We start from the raw sequence: 15461 nt of genomic DNA, 5'->3' as shown, positions 1-15461 counted from the left end.
CGAAAGGTTCAAGTCTAAATTTAAGAATAATTCAAATGGAGACCCTCTCCAGCCATCATTAATAATAATGAGCGCGTGACGTCACTCAACATCCAACAGCCCCCCTCATTAATATTCATGAGCAGGTAACGTCATACAAATGGACACCCCCCCCTCATCATCATGACCTATGAGCCAAGAATATCTGTGTGCAACGCTCGTGACGTCACTCCACGTCGACCAGCCACCCTCATTAATAATCATGAACAGGTTACGTCCTCCACATGGACCCCCCCCCCTCATTAATAATCATCAGCAGGTGACGTCACTCTACATGGAACACCCTCCCACCTCATTGACGTAACTCCACATCGAACAGCTGCCCTCATTAATATTCATGAACGTGACATTACCGAAAGAACCAAAGAGTATGAATGCCTGCAGTCACGAAAGCTTTAATCATGAACAGGTGACGTCCTCCCCATTCATAATAATTAGCGGGTGACGTCACTCCACATAGGGGGGCCGAGGCGCCTCCTCCCCCCTCCTCAGCGTCAACTTACAACCCTCACTACGAAGGCAGAACCCTCACGTCATCACGTGATCTCCGTTGGATGTGGACACGGGCTTCCTGCACGACGCTGCGAGACCAGGTTTCGCGTTAGGACGCACCACGTGGCCTACGCATTGGGACGCACCACGTGGGGACACGCTCCGCGGTTGACGCGCGCGACTGCGCCACGTCGAATGGGGCATTGGTGACCTCTGTTGGCGCTCCACGTGGCGTGTGCATGCAGCTCGTCGGAAACATCCACTGCTTGAATGAAGGCCTTGGGGGACGTCCATAAATGACGTCACGCACCTAGAGGGGGGGGAGGGTGGGGGGGGTCAGACATTTGTGACGATGTGTGACGAGGGGGGGGGGTGGGGGTTTGAGAAATGTGACGTCACAGCAAAACGCGCAACTTTAAATAAACATAGACAACACGTTCTACTTAATTAAATAGACTTTTAAATAATTGTTTTCTCCTACAACATCAGAGTGCAGCGCCACATTAAATACGCACAACGATGGCACTAGTTTAAAGCGATTTGAAGCATTTTTATATTTTTTGGGGGGGGGCGGGGGCAGAGCTTTGTGACGTCATATTTGAGGGCGGGGTCTGACTTTTTGTGACGCCGTGTGACGAGGAGAGGGGGGAGGTCAAAAATCGTCCAAAATCGCGTGACGTCATTTATGGACGGCGACTTGGGGCCCCCGCTCCGTTGCGGTCGTGGGCTGTTATTTGACCAAGAAGATTGGAATGTATAAGTGTGGTAACAACTGGCGCCTCACATTCAGCCAGAGTTGGTGGCGACTGCTGTTCTAGGGAATTATTCTGTTTTAAATTTTACCAGGCGAGGCCCACTGAGCTATGTACAAGCTCTTTTTCGGAAGCGACCTGGCCATAAATGATAGCTCAACAAAGTGGTCTATCACGTTCGAATTTATAGCAGCCAAATACTCTTAAGCGCACGTTTCTAAATGCGGAGGGGGGGGGGGGTGGAAACAGGACCCAGAGAAAAATCCACGGCGAGAAGATGCAAACTCCAAATATACAGCAGGCGTCGGGGGTCGTATTTGTCTATCTCACCTTCCTTTGTCCGTAACCTGTTTATATGATGATGGGAATATATGGTAGAATAACGTAGCACTATGGATAGGCATCCTTTGTACTCTCGTGGTAGTGCCTTACGCAAATAATTCAAGGCGGCCGGGCGTGGTGTTTGGTCGCGCACTCCCTGTTGTGCCTTGCCGGTCCCCATCGGTCCTCGCAAACAGCACTTGTCCCAACAGACTGTATGGCTATATGGGGTGTCTTTGTGTGTGTGAGTGGGCGAGTGAATGCGTGGGTGAGTGAGTGGGTGAGTGAATGGGTGGGTGAGTGAATGCGTGGGTGAGTTAATAAGTGGGTGAGTGAATTCGTTGGTGAGTGAATACGTGGGTGAGTGAATAAGTGGGTCAGTGCGTTGTGAGTGAATGAGTGGGCGAGTGAATTCGTGGGTGAGTGAATTCGTTGGTGAGTGAATACGTGGGTGAGTGAATAAGTGGGTCAGTGCGTTGTGAGTGAATGAGGGAGCGAGTGAATGAGTGGGCGAGTGAATTCGTGGGTGAGTGAATGCCTGGGTGAGTGAATGAGTGGGCGAGTGAATAAGTGAGTGCGTGGATGTCCTGTTCGAGAAGCCGTACGTCCCTCCGCCCGTTGACCTTTGACCTGCCGACTTCCATTCCGAACGCGATTTTAACCAGGGCGAGTCATCTCTCGCCCTCTCTGCGATCTTTCCAGGTCGACCGACTCGCAGTCGATGTGTATTTTGACGTGTCCGCAAATAACGATTGCTCTCCCCCCGAGTAATGGGTGAGAGTGGTGTCAGCCACGGAGCCGGGACTCACGACACACGTGGTGGCACACACACTAGCACACATTTAAGGCTGTAACGAGAGAATCGTGTCAATTTGTATTTAAAGCTTTCGTGACTGCAGGGAATCATATTCTTGGTTCTTTCGGCAAAGTCACGCAGAAGGGAAACAGCAAAAACATTAAAAATATGAAACAATAAAATTCTCACGACGTTTCGACTGCATCACAAGCAATCATCATCATCAGGTGTGAAAACCACAGCAAAAACATTTGAAAAAAGTGGCGGGTTTTTTTAACGTTAGCACCACGGAGAGCGATTTGGCAGTTTATTCAGATGGACGAGTCCATCTATGTTCGGAAAAGAGGAGCGGGGAGACGAAAATAATGGGTGCGGTCTAAAAGCCACCGTAAGCGTGAACAATCAATTAAGACCCGAAATGGTTTATCAAATCCTTCCAATGATTGCTAAGCCAGAATCCATCTTCTCGGTTGAAATTGTCTCTGTGTTTGTATATGTGGATAGCCTCATGAACGAATCTCTCATGGTAGCCAGATGGCTTGCAAAGAACCTCTGTCTTGCAGAAGTCAATGTCATGTGAGCCTACTGAATTATAACAATGATCTGCCATGGCCGAGTTGTTGGTCCTACCGTGTATTAAGTCTGCTTTGTGTTCACGAATGCGGTCCGAGACATGTCGTTTGGTTTCTCTAATGTAACTACTACCACAGAGGCAACTTAGTTTGTAGACGCCAGGGTACTGTATGTCCGGAATCACATCTTTTACAGACGGAACCAGATCACGGATTTTATGTAATGTGTTGATTCGGACCTGGATCTTGTGTTTGTTCAAGATTTCAACCGAGAAGATGGATTCTGGCTTAGCAATCATTGGAAGGATTTAATAAACCATTTCGGGTCTTAATTGATTGTTCACGCTTACGATGGCTTTCAGACCGCATCCATTATTTTCGTCTCCCCCCTCCTCTTTTCCGAACATAAATGGACTCGTCCACCTGAATAACTGCCAAATCGCTCTCCGTGGTGCTAACGTTAAAAAAAACGCCAGTTTTTTCAAATGTTCTTGCTGTGGTTTTCACACCTGATGATGATTGCTTGTGTTGCAGTCGAAACGTCGTGAGAATTTTATTGTTTAATATTTTTATTGGTTGTTGTTTCCCTTCTGCGTGACTTTGCCGAAAGAACCAATAATATATAGAGAATCGTGTGTTTAGTACGTAGACTTTCACAAGTGACGACATCACATCTATCCCTCTATTTAAGAACGAAACAGGAGGATTTCTCCACAAATATGGCTGTCGCCTGATGATGCTGGTTGTAATTAATGGCGAAACGTCGTACTCGAATTGTGAATGTTGTGGATTTACTCTCCAACACACCGGTGTGCTGAATTAGTAACGAATTGGCACGTTCTGTTTACGGGTGGTGGCGAGATTAACGACGCACTTATATGTACGCGACCCATCCCCAAAACAACTGTATTATAGAGAGAATCGTGTGTTTGTTGTTGTGTATTTCACGGCCAATTTAATTCCACCGACGTCGAGAACAACATGATACACATTCAAAATGATACGCATTCAAAGTGGTACACATTCAAAGTGGTACACATTCAAAGTGGTACACATTCAAAGTGGTACACATTCAAAGTGATACACATTCAAAGTGATATACATTCGCCACACGATATTTGTGGTGTATGTGTTGTGGTGGTGGCTGGCAGGCCGTCACTGATCGGTTATTTTTTTTAACTGCAGCAAACCGGTCCAAAATCGAGTTGGCAGAATGATCGTCTCAAGCACACCTACAGACACAACAACAACAACAACCGCCATTCGCCACTAAGTGGCGGTGACGTCACAACGACGCTTGTGCCAGGTCATATGCACCTTGAGGCCACATGAAGTGTCGAACGCCCGCTGGCAGGAGGTCACGGGGCAGACACAAGTGCCACGGGTCGACTGACTAAGATGAGTGGCTGATGCACCACATGTGCCCCCTACTGTGCCAACTTGCTGTGCTTTAGCCACCCGATCGCTCCGCTCGTTGTTGTGAGCGTCGCTCCTCCACCCTCCGTTGTTGTTGGAGGGCGACTGTCTCCAACGGCCCAGTAGCATCCTTCACAAGCCTCCTCCACAGAGGCCGATCTTGACACCACTGGTACCAGTCATCGGCAAGTCCACTCAGCTCCACGTCCTCCTGTACCAGATCACTCCATCTCTTCTCTAGCCCGTTTAGCCCGCTCGATCCGGCCGAACAAAAGCTGTTTCGGCATGCGGTGGCTGGGCATGCAGGCTACATGACCCAGCCAACGCAGCCTTGCCTGCCGGAGGAGCTCACCGATGGAACCTTTCCCAGATCTTTCAAGGATTTGTGAACACCTCACACAATCCAGCCTGGTTAAACCCAGGATGGATCGTAGGCAGGCTAGCCTAAATGTTTCTAACTGGCGAAGATGTTCCATTAAGGGGATCCACGTTTCGCAAGCGTAGAGAATGGAGGGAATGACCGTGGCCGAGAAGACCTGAAGCTTAGTGCGGAGTGACAGACCAGGTAGCTTCCACACAGCGTTACGCAACCGATGAACAGATATTGCTGCTCGACTGATTTGGAGTGAGACCTCTGCTGTTAAACTGGAGCCGGTCATAAGCACACTGCCCAGGTATGGGAAGCTCTCCACTCTCTCCACAACTGCCCATCACCGATTGGGAGTTGTGGGGGTGGAGTGTCCGATGGTACAAAATATCCAGGCAGGTGCTTAGTTTTGGTGGGGCTGATGGTAAGGCCCCATCTCTTAGTGGCAGGCTCCAGTCTCAGCAGCAGCGTCTCCAACTCCTCCTCTGAATGAGCAGCTATTACCAAATCATCTGCATACATAACGTGGTTGAGCAATAGGGAGCCATCCCTTGACCTCACCCGGGCATCGATCAGCCTCCCATTATATCTGTACCAAATGGAGATTCTCCCCGGTACAGCTATTGAAGGCTTCACGAACTACGTGGTCAAAATATATGTTAAATAATGTGGGAGCCAGAGGACATCCCTGTCGCACTCCAAGGTGTACAGGGAATGGCTCTGACTCCCGGCCACGTAGTTTTACCCGGGCCCGCTCACCATCATGAAGGTCCTTAATGATCGTGAGCAGAAGGTCAGGGACTCCAAAAGCACGACGAACAACCCAGAGCCCAGGCCTACTGATGGTATCATAGGCCTTGATCAGGTCAATAAAGCAGAGATGTAGGTCTTGTTGGAATTCCCTACACCTCTGCTGTAGCAGACGGACAGAAAATATGGCATCTGTGCAGGACCGCCCTTTCCTGAAACCGCATTGGGGCTCCGCAAGCCTCTCCTCAGCGTGCCTGGCAAGGCGATGTTGAATAATCCTTGCCAGGACCTTTCCCGGCACACTGAGGAGTGAGATGCCCCTGTAGTTGTTACAGTCTGTGCGGTCCCCCTTCTTAAAGAGGGGGACCACCAGGGCATCCTTCCAATCCTGCGGAACCCGTCCAGTAGTCCAGACTGTTGTTATGATGTCATATAGGGCAGTCTGTGCACAAACGCCACCCTCCCTCAGCATTTCGCCTACATACACACACCTAAACACACAACAACAACAACCGCCATTCGCCACTAAGTGGTGGTGACGTCACCACGACGCGTGTGCCAGGCTATGTGCACCCTGAGGCCACGTGAAGTGTCGAACGCCCGCTGGCAGGAGGTCACGGGGCAGACCCAGGTGCCACGGGTCGACTGACTGAGATGACTGGCTGATTCACCACCTGTGCCCCCTACTGTGCCAACCTGCTGTGCTTTAGCCACCCGGCGCTCCGCTCGTTGTTCTGAGCGTCGCTCCTCCGCCCTCCGTTGTTGTTGGAGGGCGACTACCTCCAACTGCCCAGTAGCATCCTTCACGAGCCTCCTCCACAGAGGCCGATCTTGACACCGCTGGTACCAGTCATCGGCTTGTCCACTCAGCCCCTCGTCCTCCTGTAAAACATCACTCCATCTCTTCTCTAGCCCGTGCCGCGCCTGCTTAGCCCCCTCAATCCGGCCGAACAAACATACACCTCGTTGTCAATCCACTGCTGGATGAGGGTACTTCTCCACCGGACCCGGTTGCAGCTTCAGAATTAGAATCAGATTCTGTATTTATACCGGAGGAATCCGATGAGCTATTAAGCTCTTTTTCACAGGTGTCCAGTGTGGGCTGGTTATAACGTTAGCGTGCGTGGGTGGGTGTGGAGGCCATTGTAGCTGTCACGTGGGGGTCAGTACAGCTGTAATGTGGAGGCCAGTACAGCTGTGAAGTGGGCAACAGTAACAGGGATGCACCGCCTAGGATAGCAAACTTTGTTTGGGGGGAGTGCGGAAAGGGCCACTTGATGATAATGCTGAGGGCACTATTATTAAGTGTCACCATACTTCACCGCGCTAGTCCGTGTGGGTTGCTGGAGGCAGTCAGTGCAGGCCTAGGAGCACGGTAGAGCAGTGGATTTTGCAGCAGTGCCCCTCTGCCGTTCCCCATGTAGCCCTGCAAGCAGCCTGTAGCACCTGTTTAGTACGGTGGTCGTCCCATTTTAACAGTGTCCAGGCTCAAACCGGCTTAGCTTCCTAGATCTGTTGAATTCCTGTAAGTTTCACTCCGATCGTAATGGTTTATTTTTGTATTGTTTGTCGTTGTAATTTTCTGACCTGACCCTCCTGAACATCTGTGAAAAAGAGCTTCATAGCTCATCGGATTTATCCAGGATGAATACAAATTTTGATTCTGATTCATTTTTGGCGAATTTATCATTGGATCTTCACGTTCATAGCATATACATATTAATTACATAGCCATTATTACGACTCAATGACGTGTGACATTAAGTCACCTGTGGTTGTCCTTGTTTTAATTAAAGCCTGGCACACTGTTATTTTTAATTCCACCAAAATACCATTAGCAGCCCAGAGAGGGCACCTAAACGCAGTCCCGAGTGCACCATGATGATGACGATGACGTTCTTGTTGTTGTTGTTGATCTGGCGGTGGTTGTTGTTGTTGATCTGGCGGTGGTTGTTGTTGTTGTTGATCTGGCGGTGGTTGTTGTTGTTGTTGTTGATCTGGCAGTGGTTGTTGTTGTTGTTGTTGATCTGGCGGTGGTTGTTGTTGTTGTTGTTGATCTGGCGGTGGTTGTTGTTGTTGATCTGGCGGTGGTTGTTGTTGTTGATCTGGCGGTGGTTGTTGTTGTTGTTGATCTGGCGGTGGTTGTTGTTGTTGTTGTTGATCTGGCGGTGGTTGTTGTTGTTGTTGTTGTTGATCTGGCGGTGGTTGTTGTTGTTGTTGATCTGGCGGTGGTTGTTGTTGTTGATCTGGCGGTGGTTGTTGTTGTTGTTGTTGATCTGGCGGTGGTTGTTGTTGTTGTTGATCTGGCGGTGGTTGTTGTTGTTGTTGTTGATCTGGCGGTGGTTGTTGTTGTTGTTGATCTGGCGGTGGTTGTTGTTGTTGATCTGGCGGTGGTTGTTGTTGTTGTTGATCTGGCGGTGGTTGTTGTTGTTGATCTGGCGGTGGTTGTTGTTGTTGTTGATCTGGCGGTGGTTGTTGTTGTTGTTGATCTGGCGGTTGTTGTTGATCTGGCGGTGGTTGTTGTTGTTGTTGTTGATCTGGCGGTGGTTGTTGTTGTTGTTGTTGATCTGGCGGTGGTTGTTGTTGTTGTTGTTGATCTGGCGGTGGTTGTTGTTGTTGATCTGGCGGTGGTTGTTGTTGTTGATCTGGCGGTGGTTGTTGTTGTTGTTGATCTGGCGGTGGTTGTTGTTGTTGTTGTTGTTGATCTGGCGGTGGTTGTTGTTGTTGTTGATCTGGCGGTGGTTGTTGTTGTTGATCTGGCGGTGGTTGTTGTTGTTGTTGTTGATCTGGCGGTGGTTGTTGTTGTTGTTGTTGATCTGGCGGTGGTTGTTGTTGATCTGGCGGTGGTTGTTGTTGTTGATCTGGCGGTGGTTGTTGTTGTTGTTGTTGATCTGGCGGTTGTTGTTGATCTGGCGGTGGTTGTTGTTGTTGTTGATCTGGCGGTGGTTGTTGTTGTTGTTGATCTGGCGGTGGTTGTTGTTGTTGTTGTTGATCTGGCGGTGGTTGTTGTTGTTGTTGATCTGGCGGTGGTTGTTGTTGTTGTTGTTGTTGATCTGGCGGTGGTTGTTGTTGTTGATCTGGCGGTGGTTGTTGTTGTTGTTGATCTGGCGGTGGTTGTTGTTGTTGATCTGGCGGTGGTTGTTGTTGTTGTTGATCTGGCGGTTGTTGTTGTTGATCTGGCGGTGGTTGTTGTTGTTGTTGATCTGGCGGTGGTTGTTGTTGTTGTTGTTGATCTGGCGGTGGTTGTTGTTGTTGTTGATCTGGCGGTGGTTGTTGTTGTTGATCTGGCGGTGGTTGTTGTTGTTGTTGATCTGGCGGTGGTTGTTGTTGTTGATCTGGCGGTGGTTGTTGTTGTTGTTGATCTGGCGGTGGTTGTTGTTGTTGTTGTTCTCGAGCGCCACTTGCAGTCCGGACGTGGCGCCGTCATTCTGCGCAGCCAATTTCTGATTTTGGCTCTTGGTAAAACAAAAAAAAAACTCCGTTTGGCATTGTAGGTAGTGTGACCGCAACGCATTGTAAGTACGTTTATAAATGCGCAACTCTAATTACCTAGTTTATCACGAGTGCACAATGTGCATACATTGTAAGCTCTCATTCAATAGTCCCGTCTTACATTTTCTACTGAACTGGTTCAGTGTATAAACTAGGCAATGAAATAGTTGTTTTTAGCAGGTAAGGCACACTGAGCTACGTAGCTATTTGTCAGAAGCGACCTGACAAGTGACAGCTCAACGAAGTGGCTTATCATCGCGTGGAAATGTATAGCAGCCAAATAACGGAAACGCGAGTTTCTAAATGTGGAGGGGAAAGCCGAAGACCCGGAGAAAAATCCACGTGACCACGGGGAGAGACACGCAAACTCCACGTATAGAGGCGTCAGGTTCGGGATCGAAGCCACGACCTCCTGTATACCAGGCGAGGTAGTTAACATCTCGCCACCTTCTGCAAAAAAAAATATCAAACGTGCTGCGGCAGTGAGTTCGAGGCTGATGGATCGCTGAATGGGTGAGTGGGTGTGTGATGTTATTTTCCTCACCTGGTATGCAGGAGGTCGGGGTTCGATCCCCACTCTAACGCCTGCTGTGTATTTGGAGTTTGCGTGTCTCTCTCCCCGTGGTCGCATCGGTTATTTTTCTCCGAGTCCTCCGGTTTTTTTCCTCTCCACAATTAGAAACAAGCATTGAGACTCTTTAGATTATTTTGCTGCTGTAAATGTCCAAATGATGAGCCATTTTGTTGAGCTATCATTTGTGGCCAGGTCGCTTCTGAAAAATAAGTGAATGCCTCAGTGGGCTTTTCCTGGTAGGATGGGAATGGTTTCGTTTTATTTGTATGTGTTTGGGTGATTTGCTTACCTTAATTGTACTTTGCACTTCTATCATGTTGTTGTTGTATTGTTTGATGTTGGAACGTTCTTACCCGCCCCTGATGGAGATCTGTGAAAAAGAGCTTTATGGCTCATCGGATTCTTCCCGTATAAATATTCTGAGCAGGCGAGTGGGTAGGTGAGTTTCATGCCGATAGATCCCCCGACTGATTATCAGGGTCACCATGACAATGGAGTGGACCGGCACACACCACGTGTGTGGGTGGATGGGTGAGTTGGTGGATGGGTAGGTGGGTGAGTGGGTGGGTTGGGTGTACTGGTACAGACATGTCCACCAGGTAGCGTGGAGGAGACTGGTGTATAGACACTTGTGTTAGCGAATGTGCAAAGCTTGCAATCAACCCTTCGTTTCATTGGCAGCCAGAGCAGGAATGATGTAGCCATACGTCCCCTTCTGCCCTATCAGATCTGAGTTCAGGCCAGTGCAACGGTTCACACCACATGCCAAGGTTGGGCCATGTTTGACTGCAGGAAAACAAAGATACGACAAAGATCCCCCGTATAGCTTGTAACAGACTGTTGGGGCAAGTGCTGTTAGCGAGCACCTATGAAGGCCGGCACGTGCACACGAGGGGGTGGGTGGTCAGCACCACGCCCGACCGCCTTTGTCTCCCTAGTCGCGATGTTTGCACACCGCACCAGGTATTCATTTGAGGTTGAGTCGACCTAGGGGAGGCCCATGACCGGTTCAGACCGGTTGCCTTGAGCGGGAATCGATCTCGGGTCGCCGGGTTCGTAGCGCAACGCGCTAACCACTCCACTATCGCTCCCGACACACACACACAGTGACACACACACACACAGACACACAACACCACGCGTAATCCAACACCGTGCTCTGCTACAATGGTCAGTACTGCCTTGCGGAGTTTACCTGAAGGTTGCGAGCATCAGACGGTGGCTGCAGAGTGGGGGGGGGGAGGGGTGGAGAGAGTTGTGAGGCAGCGTGGTGTTCATGTCGAGAGAGGAGCGAGGCGTTATCACGGAGAGCGTGGTAATTTACCGCAGGCCCCATTGAATGCCCCCCCCCTTCCCTGCCGGGTCAGTCCCCCCTCCCCCCGATACAATACAGGGACGCTACCGCTCGTAGTCTCCCCACGTATGTGGGGCAGCGAGTCCACATCTCCTGCTCCACATCTATGGAGCCAACGAGTATTGGAGGCCGGGAGAATCGTCTCTCCCCCCCCCCCCCTCCACTTGTGGCGCAGACTATGCCTTATCAAGGCCGTCTGGGCCCTTGTTTTGTTGCAAGCAAACAAAGCAAAACAAAAAAACAATTCAACAAAAATCCAAGATCAGTCGACAACCCTCCCTCCCTCCCTCCACGTGCGTAAGTAATTGGCGAGTCGAGGAGCTCAGGACACGTGAAGGAGAATGAATGGATGTCTCTAATTCATCCGAGGTGCGGATGGCTCGCGACGAGTTCTAACATCGCCGCCGCGGCTATGGTGCCCGGACCTGCAGGTGCGCGCCAAGTGCGTGCGTGATTAATGTGCGAGGTGGTAGGGAGCGGTGGCGCTGCGGTTAGCGCGCTGGGCTACGAACTCCGGGGAAACCGAGATCGATTCACGCTTCACGGCCAACACCGATGACGATTATCTGAACCGGTTCTGGGCACCCCCCCCAGGTCGACTCAAATGAGTAGCTGGTAGACTGCAAACACCGCCACTAAGGGAGTCAAAGGCCGGCCGGGCGTGATGTTGGACACCCATCCCGTCATAGGTGCTGCTCGCTAACAGCGCTTGTCCCAGCAGTCTGTTCAGGTTATACGGAGGGGGGGGGGGCGGTCTTTTTTTTTCTCTCTGGGGGTGGGAGTGAGTGGAGAGAGGGGGGCGACCTCACGAACCACGCATGGCGCCTACGGTTTGTGGAATCGTCGTGGCGATCGAAGTGTCCTGTGGCTCTCCCGTTGCCCCGGAGTGACACTCCCCTAGCGTCGCCGTGGTGGAGGCAAAGGTTGGGTCGCACTCAAGTGGATTTAAACTTATGGCTTTAATCTAAGTTGTTTTGTGGTTGTTGTTGTTGTTTGACTTGCATCCCACTGGGATTTTAGCACACAGCGTTGGTGGTGTACGGCGCTTTTTCTGGAAGTTTTCGCTGTTTTTTTTCCTGGATTTTTCTGTTTGCGCGTTTTGCGCGTAGTCACTTTAAGATGTTTTCTTGTTCACGTTTTTGTTTGTTGCGGTTGCACCCGATTCAAGAGACCGAATGGCTCACAGCGGCTACACAAAATAAATGAAACTGAAACTGGATGCAACGACAACGACAACAACAAAAGACTACCGCTCGGCCTCTCGGCTCGCATTATCTGCAGCGCACTATGAATAATGCATCCCGCTCCTCACCTCGGCCACTAACGAGAGGCCAGACCCTCGACTGCGCAAATAGCTCCTGCGCCCCCCCCCCCACACACACACACTTCAGCGTTTTTGCACCGAGGCCCTTTGATCAAGAGCAGCTTCGTGAGAACGGACCGAGTCTCGTGTTTGTTGCAGTGGCTGCGGACTACGCGATACATCAATTACGAAACACAAGAGGCGGAAGAAATAGCTGTACCCTTTTTTGGGGGGGAAGTGATACAGGAGGTGTTACGATGTTCACACACCAAATAGACGTATTACAAGGCATCAATTCTGCGTGAACCTCGCAGACTTGTGGTAAGGCATGCAAACACGTGCCTTGACTGTAATGTATGCGTTGCGCTTGAAACGAAATGGCCTACACCAGAGGCGGCCTATTTTATTATGGCTTTTGTCTCACCGGTGAAAGAACGCCGACAATCAGAACGGTACAGGGAACATGCACACGCCAAAGCATTCAAAGATCCGGTTCAGTAGTGTTATCTAATATCTGCATTTTTCATTCTATAGATTTGAAGTTTTCGCATCTGCATTTTTGCCAGAAAGGGTTAAGTCATTTTGTTTTTGCATCTTAATACTGACAAAAAGGGTCTCATAGCTTTTGTATAAAAAATATATACACACAGTATATAATAATTCGTGTTCAGAGCGAAGCGGGGTGAGAAATGTCGATGTCTGGTTGTCGGTGGAAGCAGGTGGGATGATCGGAGTGCACAGAAAGTTTGGCGAAAGTCGAGCCCAGCTAACAGAAAACAAGGTTTTGGCCGCTATATACCCAGACGGTATGTACCCAGACGTTATATACAAAGACGTTATATACCCAGACGGAATGAGTTGGGTTAGAGTTCTGTTTACACGGCGCTCGAGAAATAAAACACGCATTTCTCGAAAGTTGTTGTTGTCGTCGAAGCATTTCTCCTTCTTAAGAGACCGTCATGTTTCGTGATGACAGAACATGGGCCGATTAACAAACAAACAAACAACGTGGCTTGAAAGCAATTTTATTTGTGTTTTCTTGTCTAAGCAAATGCGACGTTTTGGTTGGAGACGTGGGGAGTGGTGGTGTAGTCGCCGGGTACATGCCGCCTGACGAAACCGGCAACCCGAGTTCGACCCCAGGGCTCATGGCCACCAACGGCAGCGACGATTACCTGAACCAGTGCTGGGCCTCCCCTAGGTAGACTAAGCGTCAAATGAGTTTCCTTTGTGCGATGTGTACACAAGAAAGGTCATCATTCGAGAGACAAAAGCGGCCGGGCGTGGCGCTGGCCACTCGACCAGCAATGGGCTGTGCCACGCAGCTCAGTAGGTGTTCACTAACAGCACTCGCCCCGACAGTTTGTTAAGGCTGGAACGTTTGGCCGACGTTGACCCAACGTTCCACGTGTACTGGGCAGGTGGACCACGACTGAAGGATGCGAGTTAAAATCCTGGTTGTTGGCGGTTGACACGGCCAATCATCCCTCGCTTTGTAGGGGCGGGATGGAATGTTAACCGTGGTGGTCCACGGATAGACTCGCCCCTGCCATAGGAACGCGGAATGCCCCACGGTTTCAGGCTCGGGGCTTGTAAAATGGGATGCGAGCACCATCATGCATGCCCCTCTGTGCAGGAAACGTGAATGGATATTTCAACGCAAACTTCGCTCGCAACGTTGAATTTTTCGCGGAATCTACATCTCAAGAGCGTCTCCAGGCGCTGCACGAAACAGCGGGACACGAATGTGCATCGGAGGAGGGGAGGGAGAGGGGGGAAGGAGGAGGAGGGGGGGAGGAGGGGGGGAGGAGAGGATGGGGAGGAGGGGGGAGGAGGGAGGAGGGGGGAGAAGGGAGGAGATGCACGTATACTTTTTGAAACTTTTGTTTAAGATGAAGTCGATCATTGTTAGAGGAGGATAAATGTTGTTTTCATAATGGGGGCCTAGGGATGCTGTGGGGGAAGAGATGAATGTAGGGGGACTGGGAATCTCAAACTGCGAAATGTTAAACGTGTTTTGCGGTCATTAATTAAAAAAACAAGAATCCCAACTCTCACCAGAGGCAGCCGCATCTCGGACGATGCGAGTCTTAATGGTTATAATTGAATATTTGATTCAAAATTTCGCACTCTCTCTCTCTCTCGGATGCTCCCTGAATGTTGTGTTTTTGTTGCACGCATGTTCACGAACGCGAAACTATTGCAAGGTTTTCGGTGCCAGGGAATTAGACCTCTGGGTTTATGCTCTCCATCCTCTACGGCAGTGCTCTCCATCCTCTACGGCAGTGCTCTCCACCCTCTACGGCAGTGCTCTCCATCCTCTACGGCAGTGCTCTCCACCCTCTACGGCAGTGCTCTCCATCCTCTACGGCAGTGCTCTCCATCCTCTACGGCAGTGCTCTCCACCCTCTACGGCAGTGCTCTCCACCCTCTACGGCAGTGCTCTCCATCTTCTACGGCAGTGCTCTCCACCCTCTACGGCAGTGCTCTCCACCCTCTACGGCAGTGCTCTCCACCCTCTACGGCAGTGCTCTCCATCCTCTACGGCAGTGCTCTCCATCCTCTACGGCAGTGCTCTCCACCCTCTACGGCAGTGCTCTCCACCCTCTACGGCAGTGCTCTCCATCCTCTACGGCAGTGCTCTCCATCCTCTACGGCAGTGCTCTCCATCCTCTACGGCAGTGCTCTCCACCCTCTACGACAGTGCTCTCCACTCTCTACGGCAGTGCTCTCCATCCTCTACGGCAGTGCTCTCCATCCTCTACGGCAGTGCTCTCCACCCTCTACGGCAGTGCTCTCCATCCTCTACGGAAGTGCTCTCAATCCTCTACGGCAGTGCTCTCCACCCTCTACGGCAGTGCTCTCCACTCTCTACGGCAGTGCTCTCCATCCTCTACGGCAGTGCTCTCCATCCTCTACGACAGTGTTCTCCATCCTCTACGGCAGTGCTCTCCACCCTCTACGGCAGTGCTCTCCATCCTCTACGGCAGTGCTCTCCATCCTCTACGGCAGTGCTCTCCACCCTCTACGGCAGTGCTCTCCATCCTCTACGGCAGTGCTCTCCATCCTCTACGGCAGTGCTCTCCATCCTCTACGGCAGTGCTCTCCATCCTCTACGGCAGTGCTCTCCACCCTCTACGGCAGTGCTCTCCATCCTCTACGGCAGTGCTCTCCATCTTCTACGGCAGTGCTCTCCATCCTCTACGGCAGTGCTCTCCATCCTCTACGGCAGT

Source organism: Petromyzon marinus, chromosome 51 (genome assembly GCF_048934315.1).
Source record: "Petromyzon marinus isolate PM22_M1 ecotype Great Lakes invasive population chromosome 51, UKy_Petmar_22M1.pri1.0, whole genome shotgun sequence".
NCBI lineage: Eukaryota > Metazoa > Chordata > Hyperoartia > Petromyzontiformes > Petromyzontidae > Petromyzon > Petromyzon marinus.
The sequence above is the reverse complement of the archived record's forward strand: the minus strand, read 5'-3'. Positions refer to the sequence as shown.